Source organism: Leuciscus leuciscus, assembly GCF_965113295.1.
Source record: "Leuciscus leuciscus genome assembly, chromosome: 16".
NCBI lineage: Eukaryota > Metazoa > Chordata > Actinopteri > Cypriniformes > Leuciscidae > Leuciscus > Leuciscus leuciscus.
This window is the reverse complement of record NC_138740.1, coordinates 742926-756838: the sequence shown is the minus strand read 5'-3', so window position 1 is coordinate 756838 and position 13913 is coordinate 742926.

The window sequence follows — 13913 nt, the reverse complement described above, 5'->3', positions numbered from 1 at the left end:
GTGCTCTTACAAATCACGAGGGAGCGATTTGACCGCTGATTTTGGCTAACCTAATAGACTCGCTGTTTTTGCTGATGCTGAATTGTCTTTAGCATACAATACATTCATTACAAATGTAACTTTAAGTTAAATGTGTGTTTAAACTACACCTGGGGAAACTCACTTCACCTTCAGAGGCTCTGGGGCAACTCAGTCTCTCCAGTCGGGTTGTAAGACACTGCGTACTGCAGACAGATGCACTGTGCTGCCTGCCGAGCTGCCCTGCTGCCACTGACTGGTGAAATTTCGCGGGGGTCGCTGCCGTGCTGGTGATGGGTGAAACCATTGTGAGGGGGAGGGGATTCTAAATCGGCGATTTCTATTTGAGAGGAGTTTGGTGCGGGTCTCCTTGGCCTTCAACGTGTAGGCTATGAACATAAAATATACTTAAAAAATATTATCTGATTTATAAATGGGGTGGCAACAGGGGTGGCAAGACTGTATCCCAGGGGTGGCAGCTGCCACCCTTTGCCACCCCGTAGATCCGCCTCTGGTGTGAGGATGAAGCGCATCAAACACTGCTGTTATACACAGAGGTACGTTGGTTGCCGCGTGGACAAGTGCTTGTGCGTTTTATGGAACTGCAGGAAAAAATAAAGGAATTCTTGAAAGATCACAATCGACAACTGTGCGAACAGCTGACTGACGCATTCTGGATCAAAACGGCATACCTAGCAGACATATTTGCTCTCTATAATGAGACAAACAAGCGGATGCAAGACACCGGATCAAACATCATGCAGTGGAAAGACGCTCTCAACGCTTTTGTGCGCAAAATGGAATACAGAGTTGGGAAAATGTCTTTACGCACTGAGTTTACCCGACACATGAACTTGTTCCAGGAGGAAATTAAGTCCCGTTTTGCTGATGTTGACGAGTACTTATCAAAAGAGTCGTGGGCGATGGACCCCTACATTTCCAGCATGGAAATATATCAAGAAATATTTCCAGGAGAACGGCTACAAAAAGTTTGGGATCGTCAAAGGACACGCTGTTGCACCAAGACTGGCCAAACACGCAATTATAAGGATTATTCTCCCATTCAGCACCACATATCTGTCTGAGACGGCCTTCAGCGCCCTTGTAACAACAAAAACAAAGGCCCGTAACAGGCTTGATGTACACCAGGACTTTAGGCTGGCCGTCATCCCTAGTCAGAGGTCTGCAAGCCCAAGGTGGCCATTAGTTCATGAATGAACAGGATGACACAGAGTAAAACATGTTCATAAGAGTTTAATAAGTTATTGATTATTATTAGAGCCAGATTATCACATAATGTGCTGTAGCTGTGTTAAAACAGGTTTATCATGATGTACATTTGCATAAAAACCTAAGAAAGACTTATTGTTATTGTTACTGAGTCGAATTCATTCTTAATAGCTATGTCAAAACCACATGAAGTGCATGTGCATGATTACTGCATCAGTAACTAATACAGATTCTAAATGATTAATAGATTAAGTAATATATGAATTGTTATTAATTAAATGTGTCATAATGTATTAATTTCTTAATAACATATTTTATTAACTAAAAGTGTAAATTAATGCGTTAATTACCACAATTGGTCAAAGCAATGTACTTCAACTTCCAGTTGTCTGCTTTAATTAATCATTAACTAATGATTTGCAAATGTATCATTATGACTTTACTTGTTGAGGCACAACTCCTCCATCTCCAACCCTAATCAAACACACCTGCCTTTAATTTTCAAGTGATCCTGAAGACCTTAATTATTTGCTTCAGGTGTGTTTGATTAGAGTTGGAGATGAACTGTGCAGGACAGTCGATCGGCAGGAGCAGGGTTGGGCACCCCTGGCCTAAACTCACATGGAGAATGAAAAATAAAAAAGGTAATGTTAAATTCGACTTTTTTGATTACAATTCTATTGCGGAAACTAATTTGCAAACACATTTATTAGTTTTTGGTTGGTGGTACTGTACTGTATTTTAAAGAAATAACTTATTTTACACTCACCTGGCTGTATAAGACATGTTGTTATGTAGAATGAACTAGTGATGTGACGTTCAGCACAGAGGCTTCGAAGCTTGTATCAAAAAAACGAAACCTCTCACATTGAAGCAGTGTATCGGAGCTTGACTCGTTTTGCCATAACCACGTGATCTGTGACGTCCGAAGCTTCGTTCCCACCGTGGTTCCCACACACAGTAATGTGACTGCTTCGTATTCAGATTCAAAAATAGTGTGAACCCCTTGAGCAGGTTTCGAGTGTCATGCCCTTCGGTAGTAGTAAATACAAAAAGAAATAGACTTAGCCCTCACACTGTTGAACAAGTCCTGTTCCAAAGGTCAACAAAGTTAATTTGTCCCATTTATAAAAAAAAAAAATTTCTTCATAAATTAATTCATAGAGTTGTTTGTTCGTACATTGCGTAAGAACTACATCAACACTTACACATGAATTATGAGGATTAATTTTATTGCTTTGTGGTTTACAGAGCACAAAGGGATGCATTACATGAAAAAAAAAAATGGATTGGTCTTCTGGGACAGAAAGGCAGCTTTTCCACCTTTTGACCACAAGATGTCGTTAGTGTGCAACGTGTTGAAAAGCTTCGAGTAATGAACCATTTTAGGATACAGTCGAGGGGGAAAGCCCCGGTGCTTCACAAAGCTTCATTTCACCATCACTAGAATGAACTGCTACTGCAACACACTATTAAATGTTTTCAAAAACTCCTTATAGACTATATATTATAATGTTTAATCCTGTCAATCGATACCACCTTCTCCTCAAACCAACTCTCAAACTCAAAAGGTTCTTCTTAATGATTTTTATGGCGGTTGGCATACAACCTCAAAGTACTGCCACCTGCTGGTTTGGAGTGTGTGGTCGAGATCGCAACACCTTTTCCTAACTTGTTCTAAACACCTTTATTCTTTTATCTAAATCAGTCATAGCATTAAAAAACAAATCAAAACTTCATCATATGAGTTCCTTTGAAATATATTTTGCAAGTCAAAATTCATCTTAATTCTTTAAAAATTGTAAGTCGATATTCTCCTTTCATAAGGCCTACAATGTTCGCCTCCTGTCTCATGTTTCCCCATTTTTTCCAAGCTACTAAATGTATGCTCAAATCTAAGCCTAGAAATAATTGAATCTTCCTCTCTATTTCTCCTTGTTACTCTACCTTTATCAGCATTTCTTTGGATGTTATAAAGCCATCTTCCTGTTTTTTTTCTTCCTCCCATTGTTTCTGCCATCTACTTTTCACATTGTTTTATTAACTTGATCTCAGTCTTACTAATTTACTTTAATGTCTATCTCTAACTTTCCTTTGGCTTCCTGACATTCACCTGGCAGTTCATAGGCCTATATATCCTTTTACTAACTCTAGAGGTTGCATTACAGGAAAAGAAAATGTTTGTTATAAATAAAACAGTAAATTATTATATATTAATTTTACTGTATAAAATTCTAGACATCTGAGCCAAACAGAACCTGAAGTAGATAATTGAATTTCATTAATAGTTGAATTAGGTGTTAAAGCAGTTAAAGGTGCTCTAAGTGATGTCACGCGTTTTTTAGGCCAAAACATTTGTCACATACAGCAAACATCTCCTCACTATCCACTAGTTGCCTGTCCCCTGAACACACTGTAAAAAAACGTGGTCTCTCTAGACACCACAGGCTCCACAAACGGCAACAAAAACAAACTGGGCTCACCCGCACCACGAAACACAACAAACAGTGCTCCAGCCAATCACTGGCGAGAAGTATTTGAGGGGTGTGGTTTGGGGGGTTAGTGCGCGTGCACATGAAGGGGGTGTGGAGGAGAGAGAAGCATGAAGAGGGAAGTTTGAATTATGGCCGACACACGACTAAAGAGACGACGTTCCGATGAACAAATTGTAAAGAAGAGGGACAAGGATAAGGAACGCGCGAAGTCCCGAATTTACATCGGAAAAACCCTCGAAATGTGGCGAGAACTCCGCCGGCCGAAGGGCTTCCAATCCGACATTCAGTTGCTCTGTTTTTGCAGAACAGGTAAATCCATTTTTCTTTTTCTAAATTGACGTTCATGTTCGCCAAACCAACACAAGGATGTAATTAGCTAGAACTATACAGTCAGCGTTAGCTTTGGTGAATACAACATATATGTTTCAGCTAGCGATCAATCTCTATTGTAAATGATCAAGTAAATTCACAGTAGGGCGACAATTTGTGTGAATTATTGTTTTCACCCACTGTTTGTTATGGATTTGAATGTTCATTTATAGGCTATTGACAACTTTGACTAAATTTGTTTACGCCGCCGCCGTTGTTTATGCTCACTGGGAAACGCGAAGCTAACGTTATCTTGCTATTATTGCGTCCTTGTATGGGAGCTAACGTTATAGTTATAACCTCAGGTGGCGAAACGATTTTAAGACAATGTTTCTCTTTTTCTGCATTCTGTTCTGCAATATATAAAAGCATTTATCTAACTTGGTGACATTACACATTGAATGAAGTATCAGTAAAACTTAACTTTGTTTTTAGTGACTACTTTGACTTTCCTTTATGCCGGAAGGGAGGGGAGGAGGGAGGAGACGGGATGAGGAGGAGGGAGGGTCTAGCTAGCCTCCGTTTTGTTTGACAACAATTCGAATGTCAACACTCCCGGCATCACTTAGAGCACCTTTAATCTCGTGTTCAGGGTTGCTTGATAATGAGTTGGAACTGAAGTCTAGGACAGTCGCTCTCCATGAGCAGGGATGGAGACCCCTCGTCTATACAAATCTCATGATCTTTCTGGGTACTTCTTCTACACACTGCAGTAGAGCAGGGGTTCCCAACCATGTTCCCATTTCATGTTTTACAGTCTGCACATTCTGTATCTCTCCTTATCTGACACACACCCGCTTCTGCAGTCTAATGAGCGGATGAGTGGAGTCAGGAGTGTTTATGTGTTTATCAAATGTGCAGTGCTGGTGGGGACTATCCTGGATGTTATGAACATTCCCTTTGGTAAACAAGTTATTAAGACAATTATCAAAAATGATGAAGAAATGGCAGGTCAGGTCAGACATGCATATTATAATAGTGGAAGAAAATATAAGTGTACAGAAATCTATTAATGCACAGGATGTGAATAGAAGGAACAGAAGGGAGTGATGGATTAAAACATTACGAAATAATAAAAAAAAAATATATAGAAATAAACTTTTTTTTTTTTATAAAAAAATATAGATGAATGCCGGTAAGTTAACACATCTCATCGCCTTAGCAGCTAGCAACAACAGTCACTTAAAATGCATAAATTATGTCAATACAATATTAACATTAAACATTATTTGATATTTAAAAATATATATTTGATCCACAGTCTGCTCTGATTCCCGACCTGCAGCTGAATCAGAAAATATGATGTAAATATTTTTCCACCATCAACTATTAGCGATTCACATTTCACACATTTATATGTAAATTAATTATAGAAAACTTTACTGTCAGTAAACAATAGTGAATTAGATCAATGCATTTATTTCCATTCAAAGGGATAGAAACCAAATTAATAACAGTAGACTTAAACGATTCCTTATCCTATGGCGCCCTCTAGCGGACAACGTTAATATAACAGCCTTCATCTTTTAGTTGAAATGGCTGATGGTTTCGAGCAGGGGTTACAATACCAAAAATTCTATTATAATAGATGTATGAATTTCTGATGCTCGGGAGGAGAAGAGCAAATTCTAAACCAGAGGTTCTGAACTGATCAGGGTTGGAGCTAAACTCTGCAGGAAAGTGGACCTTGAGGACCAGAGCTGACGACCCCTCCTGAGCATCAGAGATTCATACGTCTATTATAATTGCACTTCTTTTTGGTCAGAAGTTACCATGTTATTCGGTATTTAGTAACAAACATGATATTTGTTGTAACAAATAAAAAATAAAAAATATCATTTGAAAATAATACGTTTATGAAATACCTCAGAATACCTTGTTCCCCACGTCATTAAATGTTGAAGAAAATGTTGAATGACTTAAAGAGAATTAAGGCGAGATCACTAGAAAACAAGGCAAAAAGAAAAAGATGTGCATGGGCTCTAAGGGCTAGTAAAAAATAATGCCTTTGATGTTCAAAACATGTTAATTTTTTTACACACTAACGTAACAGCCAATATATTTACACTTTTTTAATGTTTTTAAAGGGGTGGTAAAATGCCATTTTCACAAGATGTAAAATATATCTCTGATGTCCCCAGAGTGTGTGTGTGAAGTTTTAGCGCAAAATACCTCACAGATATTTTTATATAGCAAGTTAAAGTCGTCACTTTTTGAGGGTTTGCAAAAACGCACCGTTTTGTGCCTGGCCCTTTAAATGCAAATGAGCTGCTGCAGAGGGCGGGGTTTCAAGAGCTCGTGTCTGTTAGCAGCTGCTGTTACCTCATGCAGACACACTAAAATGACAGAAACTGTCCTGCCTTTAATGTTAAAACCAAGCGGCAACCTCCCCGTCTCTCTCTTGAAACCAACACGGAAGTGAGTTAAACTGCAATTCGTTGACTGGCCGCTTGAGGCTGGTGTCAAAAGTGAGTCAAATCTGTATCTCCCCCATGTTAAAATGCCAAATTTTACAGCAGAAAAAAACGTGTTTACAGCCTGGTGTCTGTATGTGGCTTTGGTCTATACAGCTAATTTTGCCCTTCATGACAACTGTGAGAGGGGTGAATTTTTTTATAACTCATCCGTTTAGTTGATTAATATTTAAAGTTCTGCATAATTAAGGGTGTGTCCACTTGAGTGACAGGTGGATTGCTGCGGATGTCAATGCTAGCCGTTTGTCTGCTGTTACTAGCAGTCACTTCACCTCAGCAAATTTTAGCTGCTGAACTTGCCATCTCTGCAGTGTTTGTGCTTTTTTTTCCAGGATTATTTCATACAATTTAATACACCCATTACTTCGCCCACGGCTTAGGATTCCGTCATTGTCGTCGAGTATCGTTCGAGAGAACAACCAGCGCTGTATTTCAGTTGTTTTCCTCTGTGAACATGCACTAATGGATGTCTGACAATTTCGTTGCTTTTTGGAGTTTTCAGATTTAAAAACGTCAATAAAGGCTCGTTCGTTCTGCTCTCACGGAACAGATAGATTATAATATGCTTATGTACCATCAGATGAAATCCTGCAGGTGTCGGCGCTTTCTCCGTCCATGCAATACATGCACATCCTTACATGAGCACGGATTTCCAGCGCATTTACTTGAACTTCATAGGCAATATATCTATGGTTTAACCCATTTGAGAGGCGGCCAAAATAAGAATTTAAAATGGACTGAATAAGCTCTCTACGAACTTAATGAGCGATGCCGCGCTGACGGACCATAGACTATAAAAAAAGAGTGACTGACATGTATGCACATAAATCACTGTCACACACACTCTCTCAGAGTAATATTAAGTTACTGCATATACATTTTCAACTAGCAGAATAGTACAGAATCACGATACACAGTCTCACTTGTTGCCATGTCTTTTAACTATTATAATATTTCGAAGGGCAAAAACAGGAACTTTTAATTGGCTTTACATCATCAACTGTCACTTTAGCGCGAGGCCCTGTGCAGTCGCAGACTTGGTACTGTCAGTAGCATATAGCATAGCATTACCTCCCCACCCGCCCCACCTCTTTGCCCATTTTCTGTTATCCGGGAGTGACGCGAGGCCAAGATGGCGACGGCCGGCTCCGCCCACTTTAGGCTTCAAAAATGCTCTTCAGAAACCTACGGGTGACGTCACGGACACTACGTCCATATTTTTTTACAGTCTATGGTTAAAACAGAGTCAGACAAAGATGGAGAGACTCAAGAAGAAGTGACAACATGTAGAATGCAACAGGACGTCTCTGAATGGTTAGTTGATGAATTTATGTTGCTGATGTGGAGTTAACTATCTTCAATTAGGATATTCTGTCATGATAAATCTATAAATCGCTCGTATAGGAACTGTTGTGAGATGCACACAGAGTGACTTTCTATTGCATGTGAAAAGATGGATGCTAAAGTTTGAGCTGACTCACAAATGTACTCTAATACAACAACTTTCCCTCTTCTCAACATGGACTGCGTGTTCCCGGGGGCGGGGTTTATGTAAATTCTAGGGTTAGTGATGTCACTAACCCGGGAGGAATGTCGTGTAGTCCCAACCAGCCGTTTGTTGTAGTCTTTTTCTTTAAATGCAAATATCTTCCTTTGCTTTGAACTTTGAGTATTGTAACTTTGCAGATGTTGTTTATGCTCAAACAGCAACATTACACACTAACTAAAGTTAGAAAAGTGAAATCATAATCAACCACCCCTTTAAAAGAAGTCTCTTCTGCTCACCAAGGCTTCATTTATATGATTCAAAATACAGCAAAAACAGGAATATTGTGAAATATTTATACAATTTAAACTGTTTCACCATTTATACAATTTAAACTATTCTATTTGAATATATTTTAAAATGCAATTTATTTCTGTGCTGGCAAATTTCAAATAAATGCTGTTGTTTTGAACTTTCTATTCATCAAATAATCCTGAAAACAATTGTACATAATTGTTTTCAACACTGATAATAATCATAAATGTTTCTTGAGCATCAAATCATCATATTAGAGTGATTTGTGAAGGATCATGTGACACTGAAGACTGGAGTAATGATGCTGAAAATTCAGCTTTGATCACAGGAATAAATTACATTTTAAAATATATTCAAATAGGAAACAGTCATTTTAAATTGTATAAATATTTCACAGTATTACTGTTTAAAATATCTTGCTGTTCAAAAACGTTTGACTGGTAGTGTATATCAAACATTGAATAAACGTATAGTTATTACGCACCAGTGGCCCTTTTAGTAAATTTAACTGTAACACATAATCAAATGTAACGCATGTATCAAATGGAAAAGTAACTAATATATTTATCAACTGTTTTACCCAACACTTTTATAGCAGATGTTATGTGACTTGTGGACGCGCGCCGCTGGGCATCGGTCATGCGCGTGCTCGTCTCCTGCGCGCTCTCTGCTGATCGGGTGTGTGTGGATCGCGTTGTGGATTGTGTGTGTCGGACGCTGTTTGAGCTGGTCTCGCTGTAGCAGACAGTAGTGGACTGAACTCGGACACACTCTCTACTGTAAGACATCAAGTGTCATCAGTGCATGTGCTGCTTTAACACACTTTCAGGAGACTGTCGCGCGCTGCACGCTCACTGACGGACGCAGTTCCGCGGCCGCGACTCAGGAAGTTCCAGCTGTCATATAATCATTGGAACAAACCAAAACATCGCTCTAGCTTTATGTATCGCCGAATGAGACGCGCGTTATGATGTAAACACAGTCACAGTGATTCTATTTCTAGTCTGATCACATAAACTCAAAACAGCGCATTCATTTACAGTGTCGTCAGTTCTGCTTTTAAACGAAACCCGATGCTTAAAAGATCTTAATGTTAAAATGGTGTATCAAACTCGCTTTGATTGTTATGCAGAAACATATGTATTCGGCTTTTTAATACATGTGGCACCCCCTAATTGTATAACTGACTACGCCACCCCTTGAGCTTAGCTGGTTAGTGCAAGTGTCAGAGCAAGGGGAACTCTGCCCCAATAAAATGTACAAACACAGGTTCGTAGAAAAGTATAAAAATACAATCTTTATTAATAAATATTTGAAGGTGTTGGTTGGCCTGAAAAAAACAAACAATTTTATATATATATATATATATATAAAAACAAGAAAATCACCAGGCCATCAGCATGGGAGCCAGTAGAGCGGTTTGAGAAAGCACTAAGAGAAGGCCAAGTTCTCACTACCACCTGTGAACAGAGGCACAGCACCCTTTTAAGTAGTACACACTAGAGCTCAATGTTTACACTGCAAACTCACAGCACTCTAATAAATATGGTTAAAAGACATTAAGGTTCACACTACACGGCACTGCAAACGTCTTACTTGAGCAAGAGAAAATAGAAAAAAAGAAAGAAACAAAACCCACTTTCCAGTGAAGTCTCTTGCACTACCGAGAAGGCTCCGCCCACACTGAGGCCGTTTACAAAAAACAAAACAAAAGGGGAAATTGGGAATAAAGGAAATAATACAAAAATAAATAAGCCCACTCTAGCCTGCGACATACAATTCATGCAATCACATACAACAACAGCTTGCCAACAGGCTAGAGGAAAACGAACGAAAAGAAAAGAAAAAAAAATAAATAATAAAAGCAACCTATGCTATAAGCAGAACCCCACAATCAAATCACACAGTATGGAAAACAGCAGCCAGCAACTCAGGTGTAGCTGTACATGTCTGTAAACACAACCACACCATTTAAGGAACAATCCACCCATTTGCATTAAGCTTTGCATTGTTATAAACCCAGTCATACTATTGAATGGTCGTGCAACACTCTCATTTTCCCCTGAGACGGGAGAAATCCGTATTTACCTCTTAACACTTCCTCCCACAACGACGCAAAAATCGTCATTTTGCGTCATTGTCGGAGGAAGTGTAAGAGGGGGGATTTCTGTTGAGACTACAAGCACTAGTTCCCACACTTTCAAACCCGCCCATAGGGGGTTGGACCTAATGCGCTAACAGGCCTATCACAGATCAGTGCCAGTGCGTTTGATTTCCAATGCCATCCTCTTTTTCCCGGACACGTCCAGCCGTCGAGATCGTCCAAAATGCTTTCTGCAGTCGCCATTCATTGTTTACATGCACACCTTTTGTTTCAATCTAGCTGAATTCATTCCGATTGGTGAATCTGAATGTAGTGTTTACATGAACGCTAAACAAGTGATCGGCTGATGTGCGTTTTAACATTGCTAAGAAAATTCCCGCTTCTCCGTGAGAGATACGAGACCGGTGCGTCTCAGTAATGACGCCACCGGCCTCGCGCTGTTCTCCCGCGCCCCTCAGCCTCGTCCTGCTCGCCACAGTAAACATGATGAATGGCGACTGTAGAACGCAAAAGCCCAATCCTAGGACATTTTGGGCGATCTCGAAATCCCGGGCACACTCGTCACGGAGACTCACTAGTAGCCTAGCCTTCTTGTTTTCAACTGCGCTCTCTAACCGGTAGGCGTGGCTTGGGAGTGGCCTCCTAGGGCAGCGAAGCAAGTGCATTCTGGGAGCTGTTGTCTTTCATCCACATAAGCCAAAAATACATTTTCTGGCTTTTCTTAGTCTAGAAAGCTCCAAATTAAAAAACATTTCTTCTACATAAATGACCTATTTTAAATACACATTCATCTTTCCAGAGGTAAAGTGTCCCTTTAAGAATATTTGTTTGATCATGATTTACAGTCAATACAAATCACGTTTTAGATGCAGTCTTCACACATTACATGATAAAATGGCCTCATAAACAAAGGTGGTCAATATTACATTGAACTGTCTTCATATACTAAGCATACAAGACAAATACACTCCTATATACATATTAGTTAAAACAGCAAAGGGAAATTTTAAACATACCTGTCGTAGCATTAACAGTGAATGGGAAACACTAAGTTGGATGTAAACATCACACTGCAGTCACAGTATCCAGCCGACGCTTGATAAACACGGAAGTAGTTTGGCAATACTTTGCCATAGTTCGCTTGCCCATTCACGGTCTCACAAGGAAACAATTTTGCACCGCGGCTCAATCAGCGTCGGCTCGTCCACTCACTATGAAAACAAACATTCGCTTGGCATACTAAACCCCAGTGAATACGACAGACAAGGAAAAGGCTTTTGAACGTACCTGAACACTCAAAAACAGCACCTGAATCACTGATTCACCACACCAGAGCCAGCAGTAAATTGACACGGTCCTGGTCTAAGGACCCCAGGTGTCTATATATAAGCCTGCTTCCCTCACATTAAGTGGTTTACTAAATGCCCGCTCCACCCCCCAATTAGTGACGTGATTAAACATGAAACTAAAGAGTCAGAGAAAGAGAGTGAACTGAAGGATCCTAATCCTAACCCGGCTCACAGGCTACATACAGAATAAAAATATATATGCAGCACCTAATCTAGCTATAATTGTTTGAATCTTAAAGGGACAGTTCACCCAAAAATGAAAATTCTGTTATTTACTCACTCTCAAGTTGTCCCAAACATGTAAGAGTTTCTCTCTTTTGCTGAACACAGAGGAAGATATTTTGAAGAATATGGGTAACCAATCAGATTTGAGTCACCATTGACTTCCATAGTAGTTTTTTTTTTTTTTTCATACTATGGAAGTCAATGTCACAACGCTGTGTAGATGATCAAACTCGAACACGATGATGAAGAGAGAAGGCAGAGGCATAAAGGTAAATCCGAACAGAGAGAGCTATACACACACATAACATAAACGATACCCGACAATCATTGTTCGAATTACGGGAGGTATTGGGGAGGTCCGAGTCGTCCGACCCCCCTAGATGAGACTTGGACCCTCCCAAAAGGGATGAAAATAATAGTTTGGGGGTACTAAAATTTTTTTATAAAATATAATGTTAGCCTATCCAAAATGGTATGTATTTAAATGCAGCATTACCATCACAGGGCTTCAGCCTATAGCCCCCCTAAAAATGTGTGATTAAGTGTAGGCTACACAAATTCGTGTTCGCTTCAGTCTTGTTATAATCAGATTCAGCGCGTTCTTCATCTTCAATCCGCAGCGGCGCCGAGCAGAGCGCACCTCAGAAACAGAGGACAGGGTGTGTGTTTGAGTGTGTGTGTGTGTTCATCTGAGCTTCATTGGTCTGTCACTGCTCGTCAATGTCAGAATATTTGAGATGACCAATCAAATCAAAGTAGACGGGCTTTATGTTCACAGAAGCTGAGCGCGAATTTTAGCAGAGCGACTCTACGCTTCAGTTTACGGTCAAATGCGAGATAAGATGTAAATGGCTAAACTAAACTAAAGATTTCATATTTGACAGTTTTTTTAGGTCATAAATGTTAAACGAATGACTAAAATAATCAGGCAAACTAATAAACTTTTGTCTAATTTCGCCCTTTTGAACTGAAAATAGGCCTATATGTAACGTGACTCATGTAATAATTAGTGTCATTGTGAGGGGAGGGGACAAGAAACATTAACAAAGCCGTTTTCATCATGTTAGGCACAAGATTAATTAATGTGTGCATATTGAAAATTAATATAATACAATTCGGAGCCTTCAGTAAATTAAAAAAGCTCAGCTTTAGGAGGGGAAGAGACAGGGCAAGATGAGGAGACTGAGAGAAAAAGAAAGGGTGATGGAGATGAGGAGAGAACAGGTATTGACAAATAATCCACTGCCCGCTAAATGGTTTTAAAGCTATTATATAAAATGGAGAGTGACCAGTCGAAATAGCTGTACCCCTGAAGCTCACGGTATAATTCAAACACTGCCGACAATGAAACACAAACAGAACTGAACTTGAGTACACTTGATAATGAGTACACATAATAAGTGACCAAGACAACAAACGACTAACTCAGCCAGAAGATGGTGAGACACAAAGTCCAAACTAACAGACCGTGACAGAACGCCCCTTCCGGCAAGGCACGTCCTCGAACCGTAGAGAGAAGGAGGCATGGAGGATGAGGAGATGCCGAAACAGGCAGAGGAACCTAGATATGAGGAACCTAGATATGAGGAACCTAGATATGAGGAACCTGGTATGGCAAGCCGTTTTAGCTTAAATTGTACCCAGCGTTACTCGTCGTAATTGCCTTTTTACTAGTAAGAATTCAATTAGAGAGCTCTACAATTCAATTCTTACTAGTAGCAATTACAATTAGAGAGCTCTCCAATTCAATTATTACTAGTAAGAATTACAATTATAGAGCTCTCTAATTAAATTATTACTAGTAAGAATTACAATTAGAGAGCTCTACAAATGAATTTTTACTAGTCG